The sequence below is a fragment of the Nuphar pumila genome, chromosome 7 (assembly GCF_984573655.1).
Source record: "Nuphar pumila chromosome 7, dmNupPumi1.hap1.1, whole genome shotgun sequence".
Lineage (NCBI taxonomy): Eukaryota > Viridiplantae > Streptophyta > Magnoliopsida > Nymphaeales > Nymphaeaceae > Nuphar > Nuphar pumila.
The window spans coordinates 106,725,070-106,741,611 of NC_143255.1; the positions used below are offsets into that span (position 1 = coordinate 106,725,070).

Here is a 16,542-nt window from a genome sequence, read left to right on the forward strand (position 1 = left end):
ACCACGGACCCTGAACCCTCACTCACCTTCCCCGAACCCTCTCTCCTTCCGCCGACCATCGTGTGCCACCGCTGACCACCGACCACCGTGTTACTTCTTTCCTCACTTACATTGTTGAACCCTCTCCCTCGATCGACCGTTGACCACCAAGTTCTCTCCTTCGATCGGACCTTGAACCATCTCCCTCGCTCGACTCTCATAGTCGAACCCTGATTCACCTCTCTAGGTAACCTCTCACCCCTCTCTCTTTCTTCTGTGTCTTCTTCTTCTACTACTTTTTCTTCTCCTTCTTTTCTATCGACCAACAGAGGCCTGTCGTTCTTCCCTGTCGGCAAACCATGGCTGACCGGCAGGGGCTAAAGCCCCTGTCAATTTTTTTGACAGGTCGGCAAGGGAGACACCCCCTGCCGCATGTGAAATTTTTTTCAACAGGGGCTTTGGGCCTTTGCCTTGTTCCTTCAGGTCGGCAGGGGCTTTGCCCCTACTTCCTGAGTGTTTCCGGCAAGCGAGGTCAAGGTCGTAGCCCCACCCATTCCTTCTTTTTTTCCAAGGAGGGGCCGAGTTCCCTCCCTGTCTTCTTTTTCTTGGTTTTGAGGGAGGGTCTCAACCCCTTCCCATTTCTCCTTCTTCATAAGGGACGGGCCAAGACTCCCTCCCTTTTCTCCATGTCTGCATTTTCTTCGATTTTGAGGCAAGGGCTCAGCCCCCTCCCGTTTGTCCTTCTTTATAAGGGAGGGGCTGAAACTCCCTCTCTATTGCTTGAGTTACGAGGGAGGGGTTTGGCCCCTCCCCCGTTCCTTCTTTGTTTTCATTTGATCGGTAGGGGGCGGAGCCCCCTGTCCTTGGTTCTTTCAGTCGGCAGGGTGCAGAGCCCCTCCGCCCCATGTCCACTTTGTTTTTCTGGCCGGCAGAGGCTCAGCCTCCCTGCTGTTGTCTTTTCTCATTAGGCAGGGAGAGCGAAACCCTTACCTGAGTGGTTCTTCTACCGATAGGGGGAGGGAGCTCTACCCTCTGTCGTGTTTCCCTTTCTTCAGACAGGGCGTGGCGAAGCTCATTGCTTGTGTCTTTATCTTTGACCGACAATCTTTGTCATTGCATATGCATAGCAGAGCAAAATGTGTGATGCTTAATGCTAAGCATCACATGCGGCTTAAAATGCCATGCGAAAGAAAGAAGAAAAATGTAAATGCAAAAGCATGCAAATTAGGCAAATACTCATGGTGAGTAAGTGATGCAGGCATATCACATGTAATTTACTTTATTTGATATAACACTTTTTTGCTCACACACTCACTTAGTTGTGGATATCTAGGACTGTTTTGCTGAAGTTTGGAGATCATGCTGAGCATGATTTGAATGTATGAAAATAGAAGCGCTCTTATTTGTGTAGTTCGGATTCTATGCTCGGCATGATAGTTGTTAGTGTGATATTGGAGTGTGTTTATTGCAGGTACATGTTTGACATTGTTGTGATGTAAATGATTGAATGTATTGCAATGTTTGACATGACTATTCATGCTTGCATGAAGTTATTTTGGATTTGATTATGCATTCTATGTAAAATTGTATCATGAAAATATGCTTAAAATGAATGTATCGTGTTTGTGAATGTGATTTCATCTTTCTAAATATCCATGTGATGTGTGTAAATATGATGTGATGGTGTTACACACAAAAATATTGAATTATCAATGCATGCATAATAGTTCATGAAATTGCATTTTATGTTAAACATGTTTGTGGTAGACAGGGGAAGAAAATTTGTGCATTAACTGAAACAAAAAATTGCTCACCAACAATCACCAAACAAGAATTTCTAACAGATTTGTAAATCATATAACATTCTTATGAATCTCTTTTAACTGGTTAGGATAATATTCGTAACATCATAGAAAAAAATAGCTGCAAACTGTGAATGAATGTACCGTATGATAGTTGATAATGAGGTATCACTTGAATATATGGATGGTGTTGACAGTTTTATTGAATTTGCAATGGAAAGTGTCAGTACAGTGGATCTCACTGGTCGGATCAGGTGCCCCTGCACGATGTGTAAGAATAATCGATTTGTAGAACCTCATGACGTTAAACATCATGGAAGAAAGCGTGCTGATTTGATTGTCACAGTCAATTTCTACCCAGCGACCATCCATTCCTACCCAGCGACCATCTATTCCAATGACAAAGGAATGTGTTTCGAGCAGGCACAAATAAAATAGAAGGTCCACCTACACGGTTGTCTGGCATAGAGATTTTAAGATGATTACGATACTTTTCATATGGATTGACAGATGCCCGTAGTCTGACGCCCTTCCTTGGATTTGAGAAGGATCACAATTGGACAAAGAAATCTATATTTTGAGAACTACCATATTGGTCACCTTTATTGATATGACATAATTTAGATATGATGCATGTGAAGAAAAATATGTTTGATAATATGTTCAATATGATAATGAATATCAAAGAGAAAATAAAAGACAATTCGAAGGCCCGTATGGATTTAAAACTAATATGTAAAAGACTAGAATCAAAACTCCAAGAGTACAATGACAAAGTACTGAAACCAAAGGCAAGATACATGCTTGAACTTGATCAAGTAAAGCAGGTATGTCAGTGGTTGAGACAATTGAGATTTCCAAGCAGGTATGGGAGTAACATGAACACCACATCAATCGTTGCCTCCTGCAGTCAAGGCTCTCAGAGTTCTCCCACCAGCATCAATTCCCACCGTCCGATTAACCCTGCTGTTTCTTGGGATGGTGTTCGCCAGCTTCTTTAAGACACAATGCGTGACTTTTTACATGAAGTCATTCTCATCCTTGTCCATAATGAGTTGTGCAACTTTTTTGGGGACAAGAAAACTTTGTATGCATCCAACATGAGCTCTAGTGCCCGTCAGGTATGAATGATTGAATCACTATAAATTTTTATTGCTAGCATTAGAACACATGTATGCATGATTGAATCACTATAAAAAGTTTTTGACTGCCTTAAAACACATATATGCATGATTGAATCACTATGAATTTTTATTGCTAGCATTAGAACACATGTATGCATGATTTCATCACTATAAAGTTTTTTTGGCTGCCTTATAACACATATATACATGATTGAATCACTATGAAAGTTTTTTGACAATCTTAGAACACATATAAGCATGATTTCATCACTATGAAAGTTTTTTGACTGCCTTATAACACATATATGCATGATTGAATTACTATAAAAGTTTTTTCACAACCTTAGAACACATATAAACATGATTTTATTACTATGAAAGTTTTTTGACTGCCTTATAACACATATATGCATGATTGTTATACATAACACATTTATTTGACAACCTTATAAACCATATATGCATGCTTGAATCACTATGACATTTTTTTGACAACCTTAGAACACATATCTGCATTATTGAATCACTATGATTTTTTTTGTCAACCTTAGAACACATATCTAAATTCTGTTAATGTCCTTCACTTTATTGCTAGTCTATGTGTCATTCAACCATGTTACTTTGATTGCCTTAGATTAGGTGCATTGCATATAATTTATTTCATAATTATATTTTGTTTATCAATACTAACATTTTGGTTCTCTTGTCGGATGTTGGAGATGATCAGCGTAGAGGAGTTGATGGAGGCATGGATAAAGGGGAAGATCGAGACAATGAAGAGGATGATGATTCAAATCTTGGCGATGATTAGATTTATGTGTTGAATTCATTTCACGTACTTGTTGTTTAAAATGAAACTCTTTGTATATGTTCACTTGTAACTACTGAGAACTTGACGATGATTACAGTGGGTTGTTAAATTTGTTTCACTTATAACTTGTGCTAAATTTGTTTCACCTGCTTTGTATATGTCTTTTTTATATGTACTTTGTTTTTTATACACAGGTTATATAAATTGTATAACGAGAATTTTTTTCTCGATATTTATATTTCAAATAATTTTTTTTTAAAATTTTGCAATGGATAATATTCGCCGCTAATATCCGTCACAAATTTAGCGACAGATTAGGGACATATACTTATCTGTCTCAAAAACTGAATCAACTGATGTTTTGCAACGGAATGTAATCCGTCGTGAATCCGTCGATAAATTGGTGATGGAATTTAGCAACGAAAACGTATCTATCGTTAAATTTTAGCGACGGATTATTGACGGGTATGTATCTGTCGTAAAACCAAGTCAGTCCTTATTTAGCGATGTATTAGCGATGAATCATGACATTCGTTAATCCGTCATGAATTAGCGACAAAAGTAGTGACAGATAAGTTTTGTCACTAATTAGCGGCCAGAAAATTGCAACGGATGCTATCAATCGTTAAGCCGTCGCCAATCCATCGCTAAACGTATTAGCGATGGATTATCGTCGGATAGGGTCCATCGCTAATCCGCATAATTCTTGTAGTGAGTGCTTGACATCCTTTCCCATGGTCCAGGCCCATTGCTAATCCGCATAATTCTTGTAGTGAGTGCTTGACATCCTTCCCCATGGTCCAGGCCCATTGCAATAGGTCCCGGGTTAATCCAGATCTTAGACACCTCCATCGTCATGATTTGATCCATATTCGTTGCAGGATCTGGTACTAAAGCTCCAGTTAGCTATGATTAGCAATCCTAACCAATTTTGAATTTTGGCCAAATCAGGTTATGAGGCTTCACATTACCCCACCACTCTTTCCTCTACAATGATTGAGATCTGGCCGGAGAAACTATTGGGATTCCGACCGGCGAGCTCCAACACAGCCGGTCTGACATCCATTGGTTGGTAGCTTCAAAAAGACTGTGCAAGTTTCTGTGGTTGCTTAGGTCCCGCGTGTTCATTCTTAATCAACAAATTCTCTAAATCACATCAGAAAGACCCCAAAAAGATAGATGAGCCCTCATTAGTGTCCTTCCGGTTTAATGGAGGTGAGCTTGTGTTCTTGCTCGAAGAGGAATGAGTCCGCGCAATAGTGTCCTTTTGCGATCCTCCGCTCTTCGTATTGGGTTTTCGGGGACCCACAAACCTTTGTGCTACACAGATCCGGCAACGGTACCTCCTCCGAAAGTTTGACTGTTTGACAATTGCCATTCCCAATTCACAAGTCTAGCCATGAACTTTTGAGTTGTGATTAGTCTAGGGAAAATTTCATGGCTTAATATGATTGGACTAAAGCCCCACACTTGGAAGCATAGTTTGCGAAGGATTTGAATTATGGAAGTGCGCAGGGAAGCTTAAAATGAGGAAGATGGTGGTGTCGTGAGACTGGTTATCAGGATGGAACATCCTCTACTACACTCAGTCTTGATTGTTCTGCTCATGTCTTAATTTTTGGCTTTCATTTCTATTTATAGATTATATAGACTGATTGATGTCCCATGGCTGGATTCGGTATCATTCCATCTCTGAACGAAATCTGCAGCTTGTGGATTTTTCATAATCCAGCAGCTTGTGTTCGATAGTCACATGCCACCTGTGGGCCAACAAGCTGCTCTACAGTTTTGGCTGTCAATGGTTAGAGCATATCAAACTGGGCTGACTGTTTATATGGATATGATAAAAGGTATTTAACAGGAACAATGCCTCATTGGAGATGTGCCCTTCAACTGGGGCATGATTTTTTGTTTTTTGTTTTGATAATTCAAGGAGAAACCACTGTTATGGTTTGGACATTATAGAGATAGGCTGAGAGGTTCCACATTGACTGTGGCCTTGTTTCAATATCCGCAATGTAAAACTCCTAGGGGTACCACTGTCCACCAGGAAGGTTGTCATTGCTTCGGCTTCAAGGCAAGGAATGTGCATTCCAGGTATCGAGCTCGCAATGTCCTTTAGCTTGGCCCACTTAGCCAAGTTGCGAAGCCTTGTGAACACTAGGACTTGCCTTTACAGAAGATGTCTTTACAAAGAAGTGCAGCTTAAAACTAAAGGTATGAATAAATATGGCTCCACCTTTATGAAGAGATCTGGCTTAGGTTTTGGAGCAAAGGAGAGATAGAGACCAAGATTAAGCATTAGATGTAATGAGATTTCCAAGGCCACTCTTTTTAACATCACAGTATTATAGTGTTATGATGATCAAAGTTTTCTAAATCCTGAATGGGCCTCAGCTAGCAAAGCTACACCAGTTTGATATTGTTTTGGATCTAATGAATGGATATTGATGATTAATAGTTAAGTAAATTCAAAACTCCTTAAATATGCTTCTCCTTTTAACTATGGTTAATAGTTATTAAATTCAAAACTACGCCAGTTTTTCCTTCATTAAATATGCTTCCCTATGACATTTTACCCTCATTAATCTCTCTCATATGGTAAAATTGACTTCTCTCTCTCTCTCATCAGGTCAATCTTAAGCTCATTTCCCGCTATTCTGGATGAGCTGCTTTCGGCTTCCTAATGCCACCATACGACAAGTTGAGAGAATCATACTTAATCTTCAGTGGCATGATGATGAGAACCATAAACACCCCACCTCCTTTGATGGGAACAAGTGTGTAAACCTAAAGTGGAAAAGGTTTTCGAGATCAAAAGCCTAGAAGAGACCAACACAACTGCCTTATCAAAGCTAGCATGGAGGATTTGTCACCAGGAATTCAGCCCATGGACTTCATTAGTTGAAGCTAAATACTTGCAAAAGGAGTGACTGTGGGTTCCAAAGAAGCATAAAGCAGTTTCACATGGGTGGAGGAGAGTCCGATGTGGGGCCGTGGCCTTGGTGGTTGGGTGGTCAGGGAAGGAAGTGAGTCTGAGTTTTGGTTTGACCCCTAGATGACAAGGGGACCTCTCATACAACAGCTGCTTGCAAACACTCAACAGATTGTGTATAATAATATGTGCAACATTTATATTGCAGATGTCAGAGACAAAACAACCACCCTAATATATGAAACTGCTTGATGTTAGGGTGCGACTGCACCCAATTATCAAGAAGGTGGTTGAAAGGCAAGTATGGCAGCCCGGGAAAAAAGATGTGGTTCAATGAAAATTGGCGGATGGTTTTTCAATGACGAATGTTTGTGATTTAATGAGAGGGAGGAGGGTAGCAAGATGGCATTTTTAAGGTCTGGAACAACAAATCCCCCCCAAGAGCGTCTATCATACTCAGACTGGCTATTGAAGGTAAGTTGCTCACTCAAAACCTTGAAAAAAAGTTAGGCTTCCATATGCCTAGCAAGTGTAAGTTTTGCCAAAAAAAGAGACACCACGTTTCTGTGGGCGTACACGTATCGACACAGGGGCAGGTATCAGACACGCTATTTTATGTGTTCTATTCATTTTTAGTATATAATATATATTTTAGATATAGTATATATATTTAAACTTGGAGCTAGTAAGTTGGCACCGTTGAGTGTTACCATATATATATATATATAACTTGGCAGGTCTCCAACTTGGAGCTAGTTTCTCCGTGCAATAAACAGAAAAAAATGTCGACTTTTATCTCTATATTATCGGGTGAATGTATGAGGAGGATCACGATATTCTTGGCTGAATGAGAGGATAAGGATCACCATTATCGTCCTGTCAAAAAGAAAAGAAGGATCACCATTATCCTGATCCCATCACATTAGCTGTAGAGGTTTTCATTTGTACTCTTTCTGTTTTGTTGTTTCTTGCTATTTTGTTGTATATCAATCCCAACTATCATGGATTTAATTTTACGTGTAACTATAATTTTTTTTTTACCAACACTCAATAAAAGATACGTGAGGTTTACATTGGTATCACGGTTTCTTAACTTTCTCTTTTCTTTTCAAGGAAAAAAAAAATTTCTCACGAACAAGAAAAGGCGTTTCTCCTTAATCAAGTACACTTTGATTTTGGGTACTATCTATAATTGCGTATATTAAGAGGATCATGATTATTAAGAAAACAAGTATCATCCATATTACGACTAATAATTTGCATGTACCAAAGTTCACAATATGATATTGTTGTTTATCCCACTAATATGCCCAACCAGTGTTGTGAGAGGCGTACGCCTCAGTACCTGAAGCGTACGCCTCAGAGGCGAAGCCCAAGCTTAAGGTACCGAGGCGCTTTAGTGAGGCGTTTGAGTCTTGAAGCGCACACTTCACATGGGTGAAGCGCATGCCTCGCGTCGAGGCACGCTTCGCTTCAAAAGCATACGCATCATGTTACTCTTCCATCTTCGATGTGCGGTAGCCGGAACCTCAGCTTTTGGCGGCTCGTTGGAGCCGAAGTTGGTGGTGCCAGCAGCTGCAATGGATGAGAAGAAGAAGCGGCCGGCCTCTGGGCTGTCAAGGAACGACAATGTTAAAGACGAAATGTTGTCTTTCTCCTCTGCGATCGTCCTTCCGTCCAGGGTGAAGTCAGAGAAAGACTCGGACCACTCCGACCTCGAGGCATCGGTGCGGGAGGCAGAAAGCTGTCGGGTGGATCTCGAGAAGCGACTGAGGAAGCGGGGCAGGAAGCCAGCCAACAGGCGAGAGGAGCCACTGAATCATATGGAGGCGGAGCAGCAGAGGCGGGAGAAGTTGAACCAGAGGTTCTATGCCCTGCGAGCTGTCGTCCCCAATGTCTCAAAGATGGACAAGGCATCACTTCTCGGTGATGCCATCTCCTACATCAATGAGCTCCACAACAAGATGAAGGGGCTTGAGTTGAATCAGGATAATTTGCAGAGCAAGGTCGAGGCATTGAAGAAGGATTTGGCTGCCCGAGAATCCCTGATCTCCAGCTCAATGAAGAATCTTATCTTGGAACCTTTTGGGCTTTGCAATTTTTTTTTCTTTTTTTGTTTGTTTGTTGCAAACGGTACCTCACTTGGGCAAATTCTTTCCCAAATCGAAAGATTTTGGACGGTGTAACGAATCGGGTTCTGATTCAAATCGGTGAGGGCCGATTCGATCTAAATCAACCGATTCAAACTGATTTTATTTGTTTCTATCGCCCAGAGATGATGTTTATGCTTACATTCATCAATGGAGGTGTGCAGCTATTTGTTCATATAGAATTTTTATTTTGATCATGAAGCTTATGCTTTAACGTCTCGAGACTTACGCCTCGCTTCATAACAGGCTCAACGCCTCACTTTGCCTAGTAGCATTTAACAACCTTGTGCCCAACTGCCCAACTACCCAACTACCACCACTAATATTCTCATACTTGGCATCGATTGTCATAAGTGTGTTTTCATTGTTATAATGACCTCTCTCCCTTTTGATGATTTAGATGATGACCAACCCGTTCTGACGGAGGTTCCATTAATTGCAGAGGCATGGGCAAAAGCTGACAAGCATCAGTAGACGAAGCAGTCGATTCTTGTGATAAAGTAAACCTCTTTTTCTTAAAGTCTTTAGTTCAAGAACTAAGGTCCTGTGTCAGATACTGCAATAGTGGAATCAGACAGCAAGAGCAGATGACTCCCTAACCCCAACTGACCCTAAATTTGATCTTGGTCTATTCTGAAATTATTCTTTTTAATTGTAATCAATGATGATTTTTTGTCTCTCATTTTTTTTTTCTGAACAAATGAAAGAACGGGTCGAACTCAACTCATCATTGCCTGACACAAAATAGATTGGCCTTGAGCAGCCTAAGCAATGATCTCACAAGGAGGGGAGGCGACGAGCAAGCAGCCTCCTTTTGCCATTTCCTTCACACACGCGCCTCACACGTTTTAGTGAGAGTCAATATGTAACGCCTAACCAGGTGAGCTCAAATCCACCTGGTTCGGCTAGGCTTAGTGGGGTGAGACCTCTCTTTTTTCCATTCAACGGACAGTAGGGAGAGAGAGGAGAGAGGAACCCCACCTCCTCTCTAAATTAAAGAGTAGCCCCTTTTTCTCCCACGAGGAGAGAGGGAGAAACTCCTCTTAGTGAGAAGTGGTAATGGGAGAAGGAAAACGCCCCCTCACCCATGGCTTATAAAAGCCATGGGACTCTCTCTCACCCTCATTTTCAGTGAGAAAGAGAGAGCGAGAAAGAGGGATCGAGAGAAAGAAAGGGAGGGAGAGAGGTCCCATGAGGGCGGATAGGAGAAGAAGGAGGCGACGAGGAGGTTGTCACCGTCGGTGAAAGGTATGATACTTCCACCCTTAAAAAAAAAATCAAACTGGCAACCACACAACGCTTGCGGGCACTAATGGAGGGGAACCGTTAGAAAGGAGAGAGGGGCGGGGTACAGGGAGTCGCCCCTGTCCCTACCACCCTCATTGAGGAGGAGCAGAGGACGTCGTTCCCTCTGTCCCTACCGCCGGTAACACGGTTGTCGGCGGCCTACTCTTTATGAAAAGAGGGGGAGGCAGGGGGGACGACCCTGCCTCAGCCACTGGCAGCCACTGCCGGTGGCGATGGGTTATAAAAAAAAACCAAACTCGGAAACCAAAGGGATTGCCGGCTCAGAAAAATAAAAAAGGGGGAGGCGGTGGCGGGGGACAGAGGATGTTCCTCTGTCTTCGCCCGAACCGAACCGCTGGCAACCAGCGGTGGCTGATGGCCAAACAAAAAAAATAAAAAATAAAAGAGGGGCGGAGAACAAAGGGGTCGTCCCTGTCCCTCCTGCAAGGGAGCAGAGGGAGTCGCCTCCCTCTGCACCGGCCGTTGGCAACCACAGTTGCCGGCGGCACCGTGTAGTGAAAGTGAGAGGGGTCTCAAGCCCTCTGTCAAGGTTTAAAAAAAAATGATCCAAGATCGACTCGGTCTAGGAAACGAGCCAGACCAAGTCAGACTGACAACTCGGTCTGGGTGAGACCCAGATCGAATCAGGTCGGTCTTAACCAAGATGGTCTCGGTCTAGGCATACCCCCAGGCTAGCTGGTTAACTGACTCGGTTTGAGAGTCAACCCAAACCGAGTCGGCTGGGTGTTATCCAGACTGAGTCGGGTATGTACCAGACCAACTCAGTCTGGATGCACTCCAGACCCAACTCTGTCTGCTTTTGACAGACCAACTTGGTCCGGACTGAGTCGGGTCTGTTATTAACAGACCGACTTAATTTAGAGCGAGTCTGTCAAGTTTTTTTTTTAAATAAAATAAAAATAATAATATATATATAATGTGAAACCCGAGACTGTAAATGTCTCAGTTTTTTCAATGCAAGTAGGATATAACATGAACCACAAACCTTGTCATTAAGCATAGCTCCTCGAACACCTTGGGGCATGTATAGCTCCTCGAACACCTTGGGTGCAAGTATAGCCTCTCGGGCTCTTTGGCTATAAGGATAAGCATTTTGAGGCTTCCTTACTGCAATAGGCAAACAAAACTGCAACGATTATGAGTTCATAGTTTGGGCTAGTTTGGACTAGGGGTGGCAAAACCTGACACGACCCACCAACCCGACCCGCCAACCCGCCTCTTAGGCGGGTTCGGGTTTGGCTTAAACTAACCTGTTTATTAAACGGGTCGGGTTCGTGTTAGGGGTATGCCAACCCGCCAACCCGGCTGACCCGTTTAATAAATGAGTTAGGCAGGCAGGTCAACCCGTTTACCCGAACCCGACCCGCCAACCTGTTTACCCGACCCTGACCTGCCCGCCAACCCATTTACCTGACCCAACCTGTTTATTAAATGGGTTGGCGGGTCGTGTCGGGTTACCCATTTAATAAACGGGTCGGGTTCGTGTTTGCCACAGCCGACCCGTTTATTAAACGGGTCGGGTTCGGGTTGAGGTGTGCTGACCCGCCAACCCGACTCAATTGCCACCCCTAGTTTGGACTATATTGTTATGAGTGGTTCTATGTCTGGCTAACATCGTAAACTCTGAGTTCTACATGGGTTGATGCGCTCAAGAAAAGCTATTTCCAAAATAACTAATTAAAGTAAAATGCGAATGTTTACTTTGAAAATGAAGAGAAAAAATCAGTAAGAGCGAAAATCAAACTAAACTAAGATTATGAGCCTAAAGCTCACTATAGTTGTAACGGTATGTCTTATTTGTAGATGTGAACTTACGGAGTTGTAGATTGACTCCCGCTTGGTTACAACTGTAGGTTCTAGGATTGCTACTGATTGAAGGACTTGATTGTGGACTCGAACTCGACTGCTATCAGACATCGAAGTATTTGGAGTATCTTATTTCGTCTCTACATTTTTTTTGATGGGTTTATGTGAATTGAGTACTTTTGTTTGGATGTTTATAATCTATGTCACATGAGTGCGAGTGTGAGTGCGAGTGTGACACGGGTGCGACGCAATTTCAAAAAATTCAGACATGGGGACTCGGCTATATATATATTAAAAAATATATATATTTTAAATATATATAATTATATATATAACAATAAATTAACACATAAAGATTGTAAATTTTAAAGCAAAAATAAAAAAGCAATTCTTAACAACACAAACTTACTAAAATATAACACATAAAGAAGCTTGTGAGTGTGATAAACAACAAAACTTATCATAAATTTGCCTCATCGTCTGAATTTGAGGGAAGAACATGATCGATGTAGTCCATGTTGAGAGTATGCAAATTATGTTCTCCCTCCAAGTCAAAATCTTCTGGATTTACATCCCAATTCTTGGATGGTCCACAACTGCATCAAAAAATGACTATATTAGTATCTAACTTAAAACTTTGAATACAAATATTTAAGTACAAACTTTGAATACAAATAAAAAAAAGTACCTATACTCTTCTTTGGTGCGGCGAGAAATTAATCGTAGATTAGAGTGAACATAAACCAAATTCTCTGCTCTTTTACTAGTGAGTTTGTTTCTTTTAATGTTGTGAATTTGAGCATATATACTCTAATTTCTTTCACAACAAGATGATGTAGCAGGTTGGGATAACAACTTCGTTGCAAGACGTTGCAGATTTGGTGTCTCTAATCCATATGTTTGTTAAAATATGTTGATCCTTAAATGTACATATATATATTTATATATATATATATATATAAAGATACGTATACATATATATATATATATACATATCTCTATTTATATATATATAAATATATATATTTTATCTTCCTAAAATACCCTCAAGGGTATTCTTGTAAATTAGCATTTTACGCATATTCCAATTGGAATATGCATTGTAATTTTTGTTTTATTTTTATTTTTTTGTTTTTTATATTTTTGGATTTCGTACCACATTGGGGGCCTCCCAAAAGTGACGTTGGGAGCCCCCAACGGTCACAAATGTGACCGTTGGGGGCTCTCCAACGTCCCCTTTGGGAGCCCCCAAGGTGGTCCCTTTTCATGCTTATAAATAGGGGATTTCCCCTTTGTATTTCGTATTCTTGAGGGAGCTTATGCTCCATTGTAATGGGGTTTTCACCCCTTCTCCATTATTCTTCAATGATATGTAACTTATGACTTTAAGTCATATTATTCCCTTTTTATGGGTTTTATGTATTGGCACATTATGTGCGTGTGTTGTTTCCCTTTAATGGGTATATTTGCACTTTACGTGCATAAGTATGGGTTCATTATTGAACCCAAGGTATTCCAAGTCACTTTCTAACATGGTATCAAAGCAAGGTCACGATGGGGTTGTCTCTTGGTGCAACGGAAAGCGTGTCGCTCAAGAAATGGTGAAGTATTCATTGCTCTTCCTAAAGTATTATGCTTTTGAAGTTATTCGGTATGTATCCCTTTTCTCAAAAAGTATTATGCATTTGAAAGTATGTTTCTTGCATATAGTTTGTTCGTTTTGATGGTCATGATAGTTGAATTATTTCTTTTCACATTTCGTGTGCTCATATATTTTGAAAATATCTCCTTCTAAATTTGGTGAAATCGTTTGTTGTCCAAATATAAAATTCGTGTCTATTTATCGAACTACTCATAGCATATAATAGTAATTTATGTTTTTAAAAAATTACCTTCAATTATGTGAGATTTATAGTTCTTAAATAAGTATTTCATGATTGACCTATAAGTTAACTTTTAAAATTATATATGATCTCTTGCTAAAATAATGATCTTTGCTTAAAATTTCTTAATTCTCATATGAACCCTAATTTGATTTGAGTTCCTCTCTTGATTATGGATGTTAGTGCATTTTTTTGAAAAATTTGATATAATCATTATATGAGAATCTCTCACATCTAAAATCTTTGTTGAATCCTAAAGTAGTTCTTGTTAATGATAACTTATAAGAACTCCTAAAAAGTTTTTCAATGTTTCTTTTTTTTGAAAAATTATTTATGATAAACCATTAGGAAAGATTGTTTTAAAAAAAAAAAAAAAGAAAGGAATTTTCCACATAGAATGCATAGTTCATCTATTGCATCCTTTTTTGGTATAAATGATTTCATTTTTCATCCTTATAAACTTGTTGGTTTGTATTTTTCATAAGGTTTCGAAATCTCTTAATAATATCTTTAGAAATGCCTACATTGGCCATAATATAGTTTTAGTTGTCCTCAATTGCACTTGTCAAGCATGTAATTACATAATTAAAACTTGAGAATTTCAAGCATTGCTCTTTTTATAAAGTGCATACTTGCTCACTTTTGTGTATTTTTGTATTTTGTGCACATTTGCTTCTCAAAATATTTGCGCTTATATGCATTCCCTCTTTTCTATGATATACATGCCTTAGTGCATGTTTGTTTACACCTTGGTGTGTATTTGTTCAAGTATTGTATGAATGCTTTCGTGCACATCTTTTATAAAGCCTTGTGTGCTTACATGTGTATTGTCTCTTCGTAGACGTTTTTGCATTATGGAGCCTTTATGCATATTTCTTATTGTGAAAAACATAATGAATTTAGATATTGAGTCCTTTTTAAATCATTGTAAGTGCTTATAGCACTTTGTACGTTTCCGCATATCTCATCTCAATCAAAGAATATTTAAAACTTGTTGTATGGGATTTAATCCCAAATCTATAAATTTTCAAGTACTTTTTCCTTGAGTATTGTGTTAAAGCCTTCTTTGTGAACCATTACGGTTCTTATGATTTCTTTGATTAAAAGCTTGATTGTCTTGATGAATTCTTTATGTTGTGGTCTTTTTGATACAAGACTTCTTTTAAAGATTAGGCATAATTCGTGTTTATGCAAAATTGTTTTTTGATGGATTATATTGGACCTTTGATTCATTTTGTTAATCGGTCCTCTTTGTAAAAACTTTCTGGAAAATGATTCCTTATGTGTTTATTGCCCTTTTGTGGCATTTATATTTGTCCATCACATGTTATTTAATGCATCATTTATTTGGCCTTATTATTGTCATATTAGAGATATTTGTCGAGGTGAGTTATGGGCACCTCGTGTTGTATCATTTTAGATTGTCCACCTTCCATATTATAGATGGTTGTTGAGGTGAGTTATGGGCACCTTGGGACTCTAAAATGAGTTGGTATTTGATCTCTAATTATGAGTGTGTCACTCATTTTTTCTCTTGTGGCCATTGATATTATGGATGCTTCTATGTAAATGTGATGGACATATGGTGTTTGAAACCTTAAATGCTTTAAGGTATATTTAAAATCAAGGTGTTTTGGGATTTTAGCCCAACCTTTTATTTATGAATCTTATGAGTGCATTTGCACATTTGTGATTCCGAATGTTGTGCTTATTGTGCACATGTGTTCTTGTGTTTTTTCACAAGTGTTCTTGGTGTGTGTATGTTCACACATTTGTTCTAAAAAATATTATTTTATCATCTTGTTGAAGATACTTTTACATGCATTTATTCCAAAATGTTATTGTTATGAGTATTCATGTTTTAAAAGGAATATTGTTTCATTCGAGGTTTATTTTCATTACAAGTTTATTGCCTCAAAAGTCTTTTCCTTTTATGCCAATTATCTAAGTGTCATCATATGTAGACAAGAATTTTATTACACCTTCGTGTGTTTTTAGCCCTTTGTTGGTTTTTGCTCTCTTGGTCTAGTAGTTGAATACACTTGTCTTGAGTGTTTTTATATGTAGACAAGGCACGTTGATTCACACCATGGTGTGCGATTTTTAGCCTATGTTGGCGTTTGTGTCCTTGTTCTAGTCGCTTAAGATGTATGCCCATGGTTGGCTTATTTCACTCATTTCAAGTGCTATCATATGTAGACAAGAGATGTATTATGTTTTAGCCCATGGTTGACTTATTACTCTTGTTCTAGTAGTTGAACATATTTGGTTTTAAGTGTATTTTTTACGTAGACAAGAGATACTTTTTAGTCCATGTTGGCATATATTCTCTTGTTCTTGTCGTAGATGCACTTATTTCAAGTATTATTATATGTAGACAAGAGGTTCTTTTACACACCTTTGTGTGTATCTTTGGCCTTTAATGGCTTTATATTCTTGATCTAGTAGCTTATACACTTGATTTATGGGTTTTGGAGGACTAATGAGGAAGATGTGTGTAATGGATAAACTATTGTTGAAATTTGCAAAATTTCATTCATGACTTGTGTTTTTCAAGCAAATCATATTTTTGATATGCATATCAAGTTGATTTCTTAGCATTTAATCTATATATTAAGTGCTTATGGTTTTTGCCACCCTTATATGCAAAATGAGTATTATGTATGTCTTTCATAAATGATTTTAAAACCTTGTGAACTCTTGGGTTTATTTTGCCTAAAGTATGCTTGGAGACTTTGTTTCTC

General features: G+C 39.3%; 1 long non-coding RNA gene across 1 annotated transcript in view; it reads left to right on the top strand.

Annotated features, from left to right (window-relative positions):
* Positions 1-9,706: 9,706 nt before the first annotated feature.
* LOC149832802 (uncharacterized) overlaps positions 9,707-16,542 on the top strand; it is a 42,096-nt gene continuing 35,260 nt past the window's right edge. The window contains exon 1 of the long non-coding RNA XR_016433372.1: positions 9,707-10,049. This is a non-coding gene — a long non-coding RNA (uncharacterized LOC149832802). The remainder of the gene's footprint in view (positions 10,050-16,542) is intronic.